This window comes from Macrobrachium nipponense, chromosome 35, assembly GCF_015104395.2.
Source record: "Macrobrachium nipponense isolate FS-2020 chromosome 35, ASM1510439v2, whole genome shotgun sequence".
NCBI classification, from domain to species: Eukaryota; Metazoa; Arthropoda; class Malacostraca; order Decapoda; family Palaemonidae; genus Macrobrachium; species Macrobrachium nipponense.
Genome location: NC_061096.1, coordinates 16,910,222 through 16,923,895, shown reverse-complemented (window position 1 = coordinate 16,923,895; position 13,674 = coordinate 16,910,222). Strand labels below are relative to the sequence as shown.

Below are 13,674 nucleotides of genomic sequence, written 5' to 3'. Positions count from 1 at the left end.
ATCACAGTATGAACAAAATTACTTTAGAGAACCAAGAGACCAGATCTGTTTATGTATAGGAATGCATGCTCAAGGGGAGACTACCTTCTGCCTGACAGCCAAGACATGATCCTGGGAACATCAAAGAGAAGCCCTACTAAAGTGCTTCTTTAATTTTTTATGTATTTTATAGGTTTTCAAACTTTCATGTGTAAATTAAATAACTAATAAAAAAATAATAACTCTCTCTCTTTTTACTGAGATGAGAGCATTTTTATGGTACATTTATGTATTAATATTTTCAAATATTAATAAGATTAAATAATAATGACTTATAACTGTGATTACAAAATTCATATGAGATAGTATATTTTAAAGAAATAAAATAACCTTTTCATTTCACTCTTTTTAAGTAACTCTACATACAATACCTGATTTTAGGCCAGTTTTTTACACTGAATCCAAAAATTATGCCCATTTTGCTCGATCAGATCAAGTTAACCCTCTTATGCCGACTGGACGTATTTTACGTCTACATTTTTTGTCTCCCGTGTGCCGACTGGACGTATTTTACGTCTACTTACAAAAGTTTTTTTTTAAATGCGCGGAAAAATACTTATAGGCCTACCAGCCTAAAACTTTTGAATCACGCGCCTTGGGGGATGCTGGGAGTTCACGGATCAAGGTGTTGTTTTGTTTACAATCGTTATGCAGGCGCGCAAGCGCGAATTTCTTTCTTGCCGCACTAAAAAGTATCTGTGACACATCTCGGAAATTATTTCGTCACTTTGACATAATTTTTGTACCAGTGACACATCTCGGAAATTATTTCGTCACTTTGACATAATTTTTGTACCATTGTAAATTAGCCGTTACATGAAGTATTATATATGAAAATGTGCGCATTTTTATGTAGAATACAACAACAAAATACCCATGATTGTAGCTTTTATCAGTTTTGAGATATTTTCATATAAATAACAATAATTGCCAAAATTTCAACCTTCGGTCAACTTTGACTCTACCGAAATGGTCAAAAAACGCAATTGTAAGCTAAAACACTTATATTTTAGTAATATTCAATCATTTACCTTAATTTTGCAACTAATTGGAAGTCTCTAGCATAATATTTCGATTTATGGTGAATTTATGAAAAAACTTTTTCCTTACGTCCGCGCGGTAACTCTTCCGAAAAAAATCATATATGCGATTGTGGTAATGTTTGCACCATTTTAAAATTAGCCGTTATATATTTTTTATATATGGAAATGTGCGCAATTTCATGCACAATACAACTAAAAACAACCCATGGTTGTAGCTTTTATCAGTTTTGAGATATTTTCATATAAATAACGATAATTGCCAAAATTTCAACCTTCGGTCAACTTTGACTACCGAAATGGTCGAAAAACGCAATTGTAAGCTAAATATTCTAGTAATATTCAAGCATTTACCTTCATTTTGCAACAAATTGGAAGTCTCTAGCACAATATTTCAATTTATGGTGAATTTATGAAAAAAATAACATTTTCTTTACGTCCGCGCGGTAACTCTTCCGAAAAAATCATACGTGCGATTGTGGTAATGTTTGCACCATTTTAAATTAGCCGTTACATAAAGTTTTATATATGAAAATGTGCGCAATTTCATGTAGAATACAACAAAAAATAATTGAAGGTTGTAGCTTTTCTCATTTTTGAAATATTTGCATATAAATCACGATAGAAAAAAAACCACGTTCGGTCAACTTTGACTCTACCGAAATGGTCGAAAAACGCAATTGCAAGCTAAAACTCTTACAGTCTAGTAATATTCAGTCATTTATCTTCATCTTGAAACAAATTCAAAGTCTCTAGCAAAATATTTAGATTTATGGTGAATTTTAAAAAGATCTTTCCTTCCCTTCCCTCCGCACGCGGATTCTCCGCCACAAATCTCTGAAATGCGTACGTCCCATTCTCGGAATATTTGCTCCGTTTCATATTAGGCATTTCATAGAGTTTTATATATGAAAATGTGTGCAATTTCATGTAGAATAAAACTAAAAATATTTGAAGGTTGTAGCTTTTCTTATTTCTGAAATAATTGCATATAAAAAATATATATATAAAAAAATTCGACATTCGGTCAACTTTAACTCGTCAGATATGGTCGAAAACTGCAATTGTAAGCTAATACTCTTACAGTATAGTAATATTCAATCATTTGTCTTCATTTTGAAAGAAATTGGAAGTCTCTAGGACAATATTTAGATTTATGGTGAATTTTTGAAAAAAATATTTGTTTACGTCCGCGCGTTACGAATTCATGCATTATTTTGTGATATTTTCTGTGTTGCTTTTATTGTTTTATAATGTGTTATATACCAAAATGATTGCAATTTAGTGTACGTTACAAAAAAAAAAAAAGTAACTTGTTACCTTGAACCGTTTTGTGCACAGCGCGATTTGAATACATATATGAAATTTCGTTTTTGCGCTATCATATATCGCATTATTTATATATGATAATGATAATTTTTTTCATTTCTGATGGTTGGATACTAAACTTCAGCCAATGACAAAAAAAGGAGCCAAAAATGAACTCTTAATCTTGAAAACTAAGCATGCTGTGATTTTTTGAAAAAAATATTTTTTCCGCTTCCGTGCTCACTCTGAAACACCTCCGGCACACGGGAGACAATTTTTTTTTTACCGCTTCGGCGTAAGAAGGTTAATGAAATATTAGCACATTGAAAATATCATAAATTCTGATCTATTTGTAGGTAAGTGAAACAACATTGAAAATTAATATTAGACTACTTTATTCACAGAAGGCTTACAAAATATTTTGAATAGGTATTATTCACTGAAGGCTTACAAAATATTTTGAACAGATAGCAAGAAGAGTATAATGAACTAAGGAAGCTATTCCTGGATGAAAGGTCTCTTCAGGGACTTCCGTTTGTGCTAAGCAGACTCCACATCCCTCTTCAGGCACCAGCAGTAGTCTGCCAGAAATTTGACATTCCATTGGCCTTGATAGCGCTCCTCCATAACAGATATCTTGGCGAAAGCGTTCACCCTGTTCTTCACTGAAGTCTTACACAATTCTCTGGAAAATAGTCCAGATGAGACTGGAAGAAGTGCATTTTCACTGACATGCGTGCACCAAGTTGGCAGAAATTTTCCATTAACTCATCAACCACCTTCTGAAACTGGTAACTACTGGGGTTACCAAGAAAGTTTGCAATGACTGACTTAAGGGACAACCAGGCAGAGTTCAGTAGGATTCTGTGCATTATCAAAACTAGTACTATTCTTGATGAGTTCCCTTATTTGAGGACCATCAAATATACCTGCCTTAAGTTTTTCCACGCTTTTTTGTTGAAATTTCTGATGGAGGAAAGCAAATCCTCTACCTTCCTTGTCTAATGCCTTTACAAAGTTCTTCATGAGACCAAGTTTCATGTGGGGGGGTGGAAGCAATATCTTGCTCGGTTCAACCAGAGGGTGGGACAGAACGTTGTGACACCCAGGTTTTAATCCTTGTCTTGATGGCCACTCTTGTCTGACATAATGCTGGTCATCAACACAGCTATCCCATAAGCACACAAAGCATGGATACTTTGTGTAACCACCTTGAAGTCCTAGGATGAGTCCAACAACTTTAAAACCTCCACATATCAACCATTTATGTTCCTGGTAGCTCAGAGCAGACAACAGGCATTCCAGGGATTGATGAAAACTTATTTCCGTTGTTCAAAAGAACTGCATTGAGACTTCTGTTAGATGAGTCAATGAAAAGTCTCCATTCCATAGCATCATATTTCAGACCAAGTAATTCAATCTGGTCAGCAATAATGGTTACAGTAGACCAGTGAAGAGAAGATGCTTCATCAAACATGAAGAATTTTCTAAATATTCTCTAGTGGTCTTGATACCAAGAGAATGTTGTGCCTGGTGCCAGTAGATGTTTCTCTCGAAGACAAGCACCCAGTAGCTAGGCAGACTCCTTTGAAAGGTTCAGATCTTGTGTCAGGTCATTCAGTTAAGCTTGGGTCAAAGGCACCGGTTGGTCATCCTCTTCAGGCCTGCATTTACCACACTCAATTGTATCAGTCATGTCACTAGATTAGGAATCGGAACTAGATTCCATGATGACATTTGGCTCAGGAACAGGAAAATCAGGGCCATGGGGGACTGGCTTTATGGCAGAAGGAACATCAGGGTATTGAACATGGTGCTTGTTCTTGCGATTAATGCCTTTTAGATTTGTCATGCATAAATAGCAGTCAGTAACATGATCTTTCCCCTCCCTCCACACCATTGGGACACCAAATGGCATACTCTTCCTTTTCTTGTTCCTCCAACCCTGTAAGTTCTCTATAGGTTTTGCAGCAGATATTGGGAGCAAATGGCTTATCCTGGTCCCCTGGTTTGACTCCAAAGTAAGCTTGATATGCCCTCTTCACAAAATCCGTGATTTTTGCTTGATGGCCTGGAAGAACCACATGCCCGCAGATGTAACAGAACCTATTAGGAAGGTTTTTACACTTCCAATCCATTTTCATATATATCTAGACCTGAAAAGAGACATAACAATAATTGCCAAAGGTTACCGACAACCCAGTTTTGCAAAAACAAAGCCCATAAATGCTTGGATAATTGTGATATTTTGGAAAAATATGCTGGAATAGAAATAGAGTATATCTTAGAAACTAGACTTGATCCAGGAAAATGAAATGCATTTTTGAATTCGGCATGTAAAAAGGGTCCTAAATCAGTTGGAAAACCCTTGACCTTTGTATAAAAAAAATAAGGTGAAACACAGGCCAGTGTAATTTCTCTTTTCTCCCTAATAATTCTAAAATAATTTCTCTCTCTCTCTCTCTCTCTCTCTCTCTCTCTCTCTCTCTATATATATATATATATATATATATATATATATATATATATATATATATATATATATATATATATATATATATACATATACAGGCAGTCCCCGGGTTACAACGGGGGTTCCGTTCTTGAGACGCGTCGTAAGCCGAAAATCGTCGTAAGCCGGAACGACGCTTGGAAATATGTCTTAAACTAATAAAAAGTTATAAAAACCTTACTTGTAATCCTTTGGTTACACTACATGTTGTTTCCTGTAGTTTTATGTACAACCTGGAGTTATTTTCATAAAAGAATGCTGGTTCTTGAAGGTAAAAACTATTGTAATCCTCTGGTGACACTACATTCTTGAAGTTTTATGTACAACCTGGAGTGATTTTGCAAAATCTTGAGGGCTACAAGAACAGCTGATTACTATTTACGTATCATATAGACTAATTAAAGTAAATGTATCTTTAAATAGGCTTATATATTAGTATCAACAAAACATTTCCTGCCATGAGTCAGAGGCCGTTTAATGAAACGAACACTTCTCTGTCCTATCTGTTCAGAAAATAAACGTTACGTCAATCCCCGAGACCATTGTTGCCAAAGCGTCTCTCTCTCTCTCTCTCTCTCTCTGATCAAATTACATTGGAAACTTGACATACGATTGCCCTAATATACGAATGTTTTGAGATATAACAGAAAATTTGCGAAAATACAAGCTTTGATATACAACGAAATATTTGAGATACGATTTTGCATGAGTGTTAGTTGTATAGGCGACCGATAAATGGCGTTCAGTCTGTTTGTTTGTTGGTGCTGCATGTTAACACCACGTTGTTTAGTTTGTTGTATTTGCGCCTATTTTTCGTGTTATTTTGTCTATTTTATTATTAACCATGGGTCTCAAAGCTAAAGACAAAGCAGGTGATAAAAAACCAAGAAAATTATTTCGATGGAAGCAAAACATGAAATTATAGCAAAGCATGAACGTGGCGTTCGTATCGTCGATTTGGCAAACGAGTATGGTCGAAATCCTTCTACAATATCCACGATCATCAAGCAGAAGGAAGCTATAAAAACCCCCGAGACCATTGTTGCCAAAGCGTCTCTCTCTCTCTCTCTGATCAAATTACGTACTGGATAATGTCTCTCTTTGGATACTTCGATTTTGCCAAATATTGAGGGCTACAAGAACAGTTGATTACTATTTACGTATCATATAGACTAATTAAAGTAAACGTATCTTTAAATAGGCTTATATTATTAGTATCAACAAAACATTTACTGGCATGAGTCAGAGGCCGTTTAACGAAACGAACACTTCTCTGTCCTTAACTCGGAGCGTCGGAAGACGCCTCTCTTCTCTCTCTCCTCTCTCTCTCTCTCTCGTCTCTCTCTCCTCACTTCTCTCTCTCTCAACAGAATCTCTCCTCTCTCTCCTCTCTCTCTCTCTCATCAAATTACTGGATAATGTCTCTCTTTGGATACTTGGAATTTGCGTTGTAATCTAACCAGAAACTTCGTTTTGTTATTATTACTGGAAACAAGCAATGATTTTTTCATTATTTGCGCTTTTGGACTGTTATATGTAAACTAGTATGTATTCATTCGCTCGGAAACTAGTTCCGCATATGAGGCGTCACTAAAAAACATAGAAAAATACAACATAAAAAGTGTCGAAAATCATCATAATCTCAAAATTTTTGTTGTAATCTAACCAGAAACTTATTTTTATTAATATACTGTGCTAAACTATAAAGGATTTTTATCATAGTATGCGTTTTTTAAAAGCGTCGTTAACTCGGAGCGTCGGAAGCGTCAGCGTCGTAACCTCGGAACAAGCGTCGTAACCCAGGACGGATTTTTCCATTGAATATTTAAGAAAAAGCGTCGTAACCTCGGAACGTCGTAAGCCGGAACCGTCGTAACCCGGGGACCGCCTGTATATATATATATGCGGCGTTCTAAAACATAGACACATAACTAAGAGTTGTATTAGTCCCAATAAAAAGCACTGTTAGTTCATGAAAAGGAATTTCAGAGCAGAGAGAAACAGAATAAACAATTTCTTAAAAACAGGTTGAGAAGACTTCTAAAAATAGATCACTCGGAAGGGGGAAAGAAGAGAGAAATAGTACTTATGTAATCTTCACATACCCCCTATATTTTTACCAACCATTTATTTTTTTTTAAAGGCCAATGTATTAAGCTAAATTAAAAGTTAGCTTAATACTTTGGGAGAATGATTAGGGTCATATTTAGTGTTCAAGCTCTAGAAGTAAGCATTTACTATTAGCATTTTTAGAGACCGTGCCAAACTTATGCAAAAATTTCCCTTGTGCGAGGGGGTCTGGAACCTAACCTCGCATAAGTTTGGGGTATATGTCTGCAATTAAAAGGCCTAAGTTTCACCAACTAAAAATGACTAAGTTAACAGTTAATGCATTCAGTCAATTGAAAAGTTGTGGTAAATGAAATGATTCATGTCTCAAGAAAAGAAATTTATTTTTAATGCCAAAGCTATTTACAATATTGCACAGTACTATAGACAGACCTTTTGACATTTGGTCAGTCTGGAAATCTTGATACCAGTATAAATATAAAAATATTTTTGGGCTTCTAAGTTTGCAAAAAAATGTGTAACCTTCATGATTTTTAGTTTATTTTATAATTTCATTATAGTTCTAAAAAAACAAGCAAGAGAAAAGAAAGATGCTGTAGTTTCTTAACTATGCATTTAATGCCCTGTCAAACAAACAGTTTCCACAAAGGTACAGAACACTCACCTTGTAGTAAGTAGTACTAGGGTAGGATGTAATAAATTTGACCTATGTTCATATCTTTACTACTACGAATTTAATGTGGCTTACAATTTTTATACATTCATTCCTTCGAAATATGGTGTACATCATGATCTTAGGGTTTATTAAAAGTTACCCACTTATGTCTTTACACAATAACAAAAATGATTTTAGTACTTTACTTTGTGAGCTCCTTGTGAGGACCTGAAATACATGATACAGTACTTTAGTAAAATGTATGATTGTCACATACAGTATACATATAGAAAAAATACTGAATCACAGTACTATTAGTGTAAATAGATTTATTTATGATAGCACAATATTAAAATAATTCTACGGACTACACCTTACATGGTGAAAGATTAGAAAACAAAATTCAGATTCAATATTTCAAAGGACACAAACAACATATACTATGGTGACATGTATTATGAATTACCATAAAGTAATATAACTATATTGTAGATCCATGTCACTTTCTAAGACTCATACAAAAGTACTGGTGGACTTTTGAATCTAACTGTACGTATAAGCAAAGTGGACAAGATACATGGAGTCACGAGATGGATGACTGAGAATAAAACTATGCTCGTGTATTGCATTTTAGCTTAATTCAAAACATTTATAAACCGTATGTATAAAGGCATAAATAAACCAAAGTTATGAATGTGAGGTGTATTGTGTGATTATCCTAAAAGCATGATAGATGATAACATGCTAGCATAACACAGATTATCATTAGAAATCTTATTAATTGATGGCCAATGCAGCCATAGTAAGACATTATTATATGTACCTATATAAATATTCAGTTTTGAAGATGTGCCTAACTGCAGCCTTGTTTCAGATCTATATGTAGTGGCTCAATTATGACCAATTGGCACACTTGGACACAGGCAAAAATTCTTGGGTGAAATGCTCTTAGTGATAACTGATGCTCAGCAAGAAGAGCACAAGGTGTGAGGAGTTAAATACTGCATACTGACTGGCTGATTGATTCCCAAGGTGACAGGAAGTGAAGCAGGCACCATGACTGCCTATCTTGTACAATATTGTGCAACAGAAAAATTGGGATGGCTTGTGGTAAATTAGGGGCTAACTGTAACTGTAAATGCACAGTTGCTTACAGGTTGATCAATTGTGTAGTTTTTTTTTTTTACAGCATTGAGTATTTTTAATTATTTAATACTCGACAATACTATAGACTGTACTTGAGCTTACCAATGAATGGTTGTATGTGGTGATCCTCACTAAAATATTTTGTTTGTATTTGAAGAAAAAATTTGCTATATTGATCTTCTTTTCATGGATTTTACTGACATAGTAAGTGTGTAAACAGTAAAGTAAGTACAGTAAATAATTTGTATTTTTCATAGCTAACAAACCTTCAGTCTTAACAGTAGGAAAATCTTGTGGTACCAGCTAGAAACCAGTCAAAAACAAAAAAAAAAAACTGTAAATGAAAGGAATCTGACATCCAATATGTAGCTGAGGGGGAAGCAAGTCAGAGGCAACTCCACAAGGGAACATCCCTCATTGCAATGTGTGCAATACAATTTTAACAGTCAAGCATATTTTATGTGAATGCCTAATTTTTAATAGAGAAAGAAATTTATATTTAGGCAATAAATCATTATCAGAAATACTATCAGAATCAGATAATTTTTCTTTATATAGAGTATTAATATTTTTAAAAAAGACTAATTTGATTAATAAGATTTAACATATACCATTTTAAATAGATGACTTTTGTCATTTTTATCTATTTCAGTCTTTTATAAGTTCAATTCATATTTTTAATTCCAACCTCATATATCACTTAATCCCCTCATTTATCATTAATTTATTATAATTCATTAACTTCATTCCATATCATTCCATGTTTTAGACATAACATTGTATGAGCGTATTTTTTAAATAATTTCCTCCCGAATTATTTCGGGCCAGCACTGTAAGAGTCTGGTTAGACTCATTGGGCTGGTAAATCTTAACTTTATAATAATAATAACATGCTTGAACCTAGTGACGCATTTAATCTTTCTTACAATCCAGGATAGGACATAAAAGGAGTGGCTAGAGGTGGGAAGTCAAAGTTAAGACCTCAGGTTTGTTAGCTATGAAAAATACAAATTAATAAAAAATCAAAAATTTTTTAAGTAAATTGTATTTCTCCTAACTATACAAACCTGAGGTCCTTCACATAAGAGAATTACTTTCAGCATAGCTGGAATTATGGCCGTTAAATTCTTGAACAAGGTGGTTATGCAGTAACTACCGTCTGGTAGGCCCCTGCCTGCCCGCATGTAAACACTCTTTGCCTTTCGGCCCAGGTTCAGATTGAGGGGTGGCATGAGGTGGGCAAAATGTAAAGGAGCTCAGGTTTGTGTAGTTAGGAAAAATACACTTTACTTTCAAAAACTGTGATTTGTTCCTACACGATGTACAAACCCTCAGTCCTTTACATAAGGAAGACTCACTGATTGGTGAGTGGAATGTGAGTGAGCCTCTACAACCGACTGGAGTTCTGCACACCTGGGCAACTTAATCGGAGTATAGGAGCTGCATGATCGAGTCAGACTTCTGGGCTTTTTCAAAATGAGTGAGGAATTGTAACTCATCTGAAAAAGGGCTGGGAAGAGTATTTTAAGAGCCGGAGGCATTAATGCAAAGTTCTGGGAAAAGTTTGCATTATTGCCAGTCTCCTTCCTCCCCTTGCTAGAGGAAGGAGCAGGATGGCTTCAATGATTCTGATAAGAAAAATAGAAAGGAAGCTCGATGTGTAAGCTTACTGCATCAATCGCCCGACCAACCAGTATAAGTTCGAGTCCTATCCTCAACCAGAAAGAAGAGGAGTAGGATGAGGTGGGGAAGATGCAGAAGTCAGTCACTCTCACATCCTTCTTACCTTTAGAACTGCACACCATAGGCAAGATGCAACTTGTCCTCTTGAAGGCACCGGGCAAGCAAACACAACCTGCAAGCATCCACCACCGGTCCATGGAAAGGAGGTTTCAAGGACCTGTGGGCAGACCTGAAGGAAGAAAGATATAAACATGGTCGCAATGAGACCTGATATATCTTCCGGTCCTACATATTCTTCGGAGTGATGAAAAGTACCCATCCACCGGACTATCCAACTGCAGAGAAGTCTCTCACGATCTCGTAACACTTGGAGGAAGACGTGTCCTTGGACACTTCTGCAATGGCAGTCCACAGCGGATAAAGACACTGACACTCAATGATGGGTGTCGATCCTTCATGGGTACAACAACACACCAATTAGACAAAGTAATGACTGATCTGGATCAACCATTACAAAGTCCACAGCGCAGATCATGGACTCGGGACTCGTCCACAGATGCCAACTGACTGCACTGTCACGCATCCAAGACATGGTCACAACATGACACCCACCAGTTGAAGGGTTTGGCCAAGAATAACCATACAAATCATCTATCTTTTTCACCAACGATGTTGAGAGATGATAAGATGTTTCTCATGAGGCATGCGCACATCAGACAATAGTCAATTGCCTTCTAGAGACAGACAATAGTCAACTGCCTTCTAGAGACCGAGGTTCCTGTAATGGCAATTCAGAAGTTTCTCATCAGTAGTTGAAACGTCTTCACAGTTGAATCGAAAGAAGTAAACTCTCAAGATTCTGATCATAAAAAAAAGTCCCATCGATGACACCCAACCAGTGAAGACGGCTTTAATCCCTGTTGTTTTACAGAGGACTGAAAAAGCTAATCCGCCATTTCATTGCTGCTCGGTGAGAAAGTCGGAGTTTGCAATGAAAGCGTAGTCTTTCAGTAATGAAAACACAGGGATTGTACTGCCTGAAGAACCACTTCTCGTGGGTTGGATCTGGGGGGACGTTCCTAGTATATTCACTTTGGAAGCAGAGCTAGTAGGGCGGGAACAGGCAAAGTCTTCCGTTATTCATTTACAATTCGGAGTGAACAAAGAATAATTGAACACCTTACGAATCAGGAAATGTATATTAGAAGACAAACTCAAACTGTCTGAAGAATATCATTCTGCGTCATCGCAGTGGCCAATGGGGCAGGTGCGATGAAGCAGAAGACTAGGCTACAGACTTCTGTTATACTGTGGGGTAAACAGAAAGATGATAACGAGTCTAATGAGCTATATCTCTGTCTAAAAATTCTTGCAACGGTAATTACGGTGCAGGAGAGATGGGCATACACGTATGCGAGAATTCTAGCCAACCAGAGACCTAAGTCTGTGATTGCCTAGCAGATTCAAATGGGTAGTCAATCCCTGACAGAGGAGAAACAACACCAAACCAAAAAGAATCTCAGAAAGCAAGCAGTACTGAGACAGCGCCATACACTGCTCGCTCAACTTGTTATCATCCTGAGTTGCCTGGTAGAGCAGTCCATGAAGGAATGCATTCGGCTAGAACCATCGAGCACAAAAAAGATACACTCAAGAATCTGCATTTTAACCGAAATGGGAGGGAAGAAAACCCTCTTGTTCGGTGATAATGCAAATGCTGTGGTGTTGATGGGAACAATACCACTAGTTATCTCAAAATCAAAACCATTAACTCTTGGGAGGCCCGAAGGCTGTCCTGAGTTCCAGGGTAATTAAGAGAAGATACTATTCGTCTCAGTCACATACCAGAAGAGTTAACTTACAGGTACATATGCGCCTACTACTCAAACAATGCAACTGATAACAGAAGCATGTCGCGAGTGAAATATACTAATATATTTGTAGGTTCCTGTGAATTGCACTCCAGCCTAATTCTTCTTCATTTGAGGGACAAGAATAAGGACTGGAAGCAGAACTCCTTCCTTCTCTAATGAAGAGAGCGAAGGTGAAGTTTTCTCAAAGGGAGACTTCTACGGTGATAACAGGATACCGAAGATGACTAGTTCAAGTCGAACTGGTTGTTCCCAAAACAATAGCACTGGAGAGGCGTTCAAACTTCTTGGAGCTATCCATCCTAAACAGATTCACATATGTTCGGTAAGATCCTAAGATTGAACCAAGGAGTAGATTCCACAGAATTCCTCTTATTTCCTTGTTCATTCCGAGCCACCAACGTGGCTCAGTCCCTTCTCTCATCCTACATCACTATCATGATGGAGAGAAGACTACCTAGCACTGACTGTGGATGTACGACCCCCATTGGGGGGTTATACACTCGGACACGCCCGTACACGAGTTTACCTGATGCAACCCTGTTCCATGAGCACCACCGTTGGAACCAGGAGAATGAACCTGGGTTCGAACTCCTGGCACTCCCGAGACACCATATTTGTGGATAGCATCCAGGTTCCTGCTCCGGAAAGAGATAGCTAATTACTTCCTCTCCATGGAATGAGTGCAGACCCTTAGAAGTCTCGAAGCAAGACTTCTTAAGGGACAGAAAATACCTTCCTCTTCTCAGGACGTGGAAACCTTTGAAGAGGGAGGTTAGGAAGTATCAGATGATGAAGACGAAAGATGGCCCCTTGAAAACTTGCTGCAACATGGGAAGAGAGGGTGTTATGTTATAGCAAGGAACCACACCAATCAAGAGAAGAGAGTTCGTTCATTAGAGCCGAGCACTCAGATTGGCAGATTGAGCTGTCTGGTCGAACCGAGCCGAGCGAGCTAAGCAGATCACCACTACATAATTATGAGTGGTAATTGCCAACGAAGAACTATCACTTCTTCCCAATTAACTGTTCTCCTTCGAGGCTGAAGCTCTGAGAAGAAGAACAAGAGGGATTCTGTGTCTGCTGTCCTATGTGTTCGGACCCTAAGGTCCAATACACAAGGACAGTACTTGACCATTCACCCAGAAGGTGTTGCATGCAGTTCCAAGCTCTACATAACTCCAAACCAGACTAAGGAGCAGACTCATCTGTACTGGTAAAGACTTGTCTCGCCACCAAAGCACACGTAATAGTGAGCACTTGGCGAGTATTAGAATTCGTAAGAATTCCCACGCTCGGCAAGAAAAACCTGACTCTTTTATGACAATAATTGGGCGAGCCTTTTCTCAC

The 13,674-nt window shown here is 37.3% G+C and overlaps 1 long non-coding RNA gene across 1 annotated transcript in view; it reads right to left on the bottom strand.

Annotated features, from left to right (window-relative positions):
- Positions 1-7,333: 7,333 nt before the first annotated feature.
- The window catches only part of LOC135208443 (uncharacterized), a 100,398-nt gene continuing 94,057 nt past the window's right edge, over positions 7,334-13,674 (bottom strand). Inside the window, exon 4 of the long non-coding RNA XR_010313164.1 lies at positions 7,334-7,852. This is a non-coding gene — a long non-coding RNA (uncharacterized LOC135208443). The remainder of the gene's footprint in view (positions 7,853-13,674) is intronic.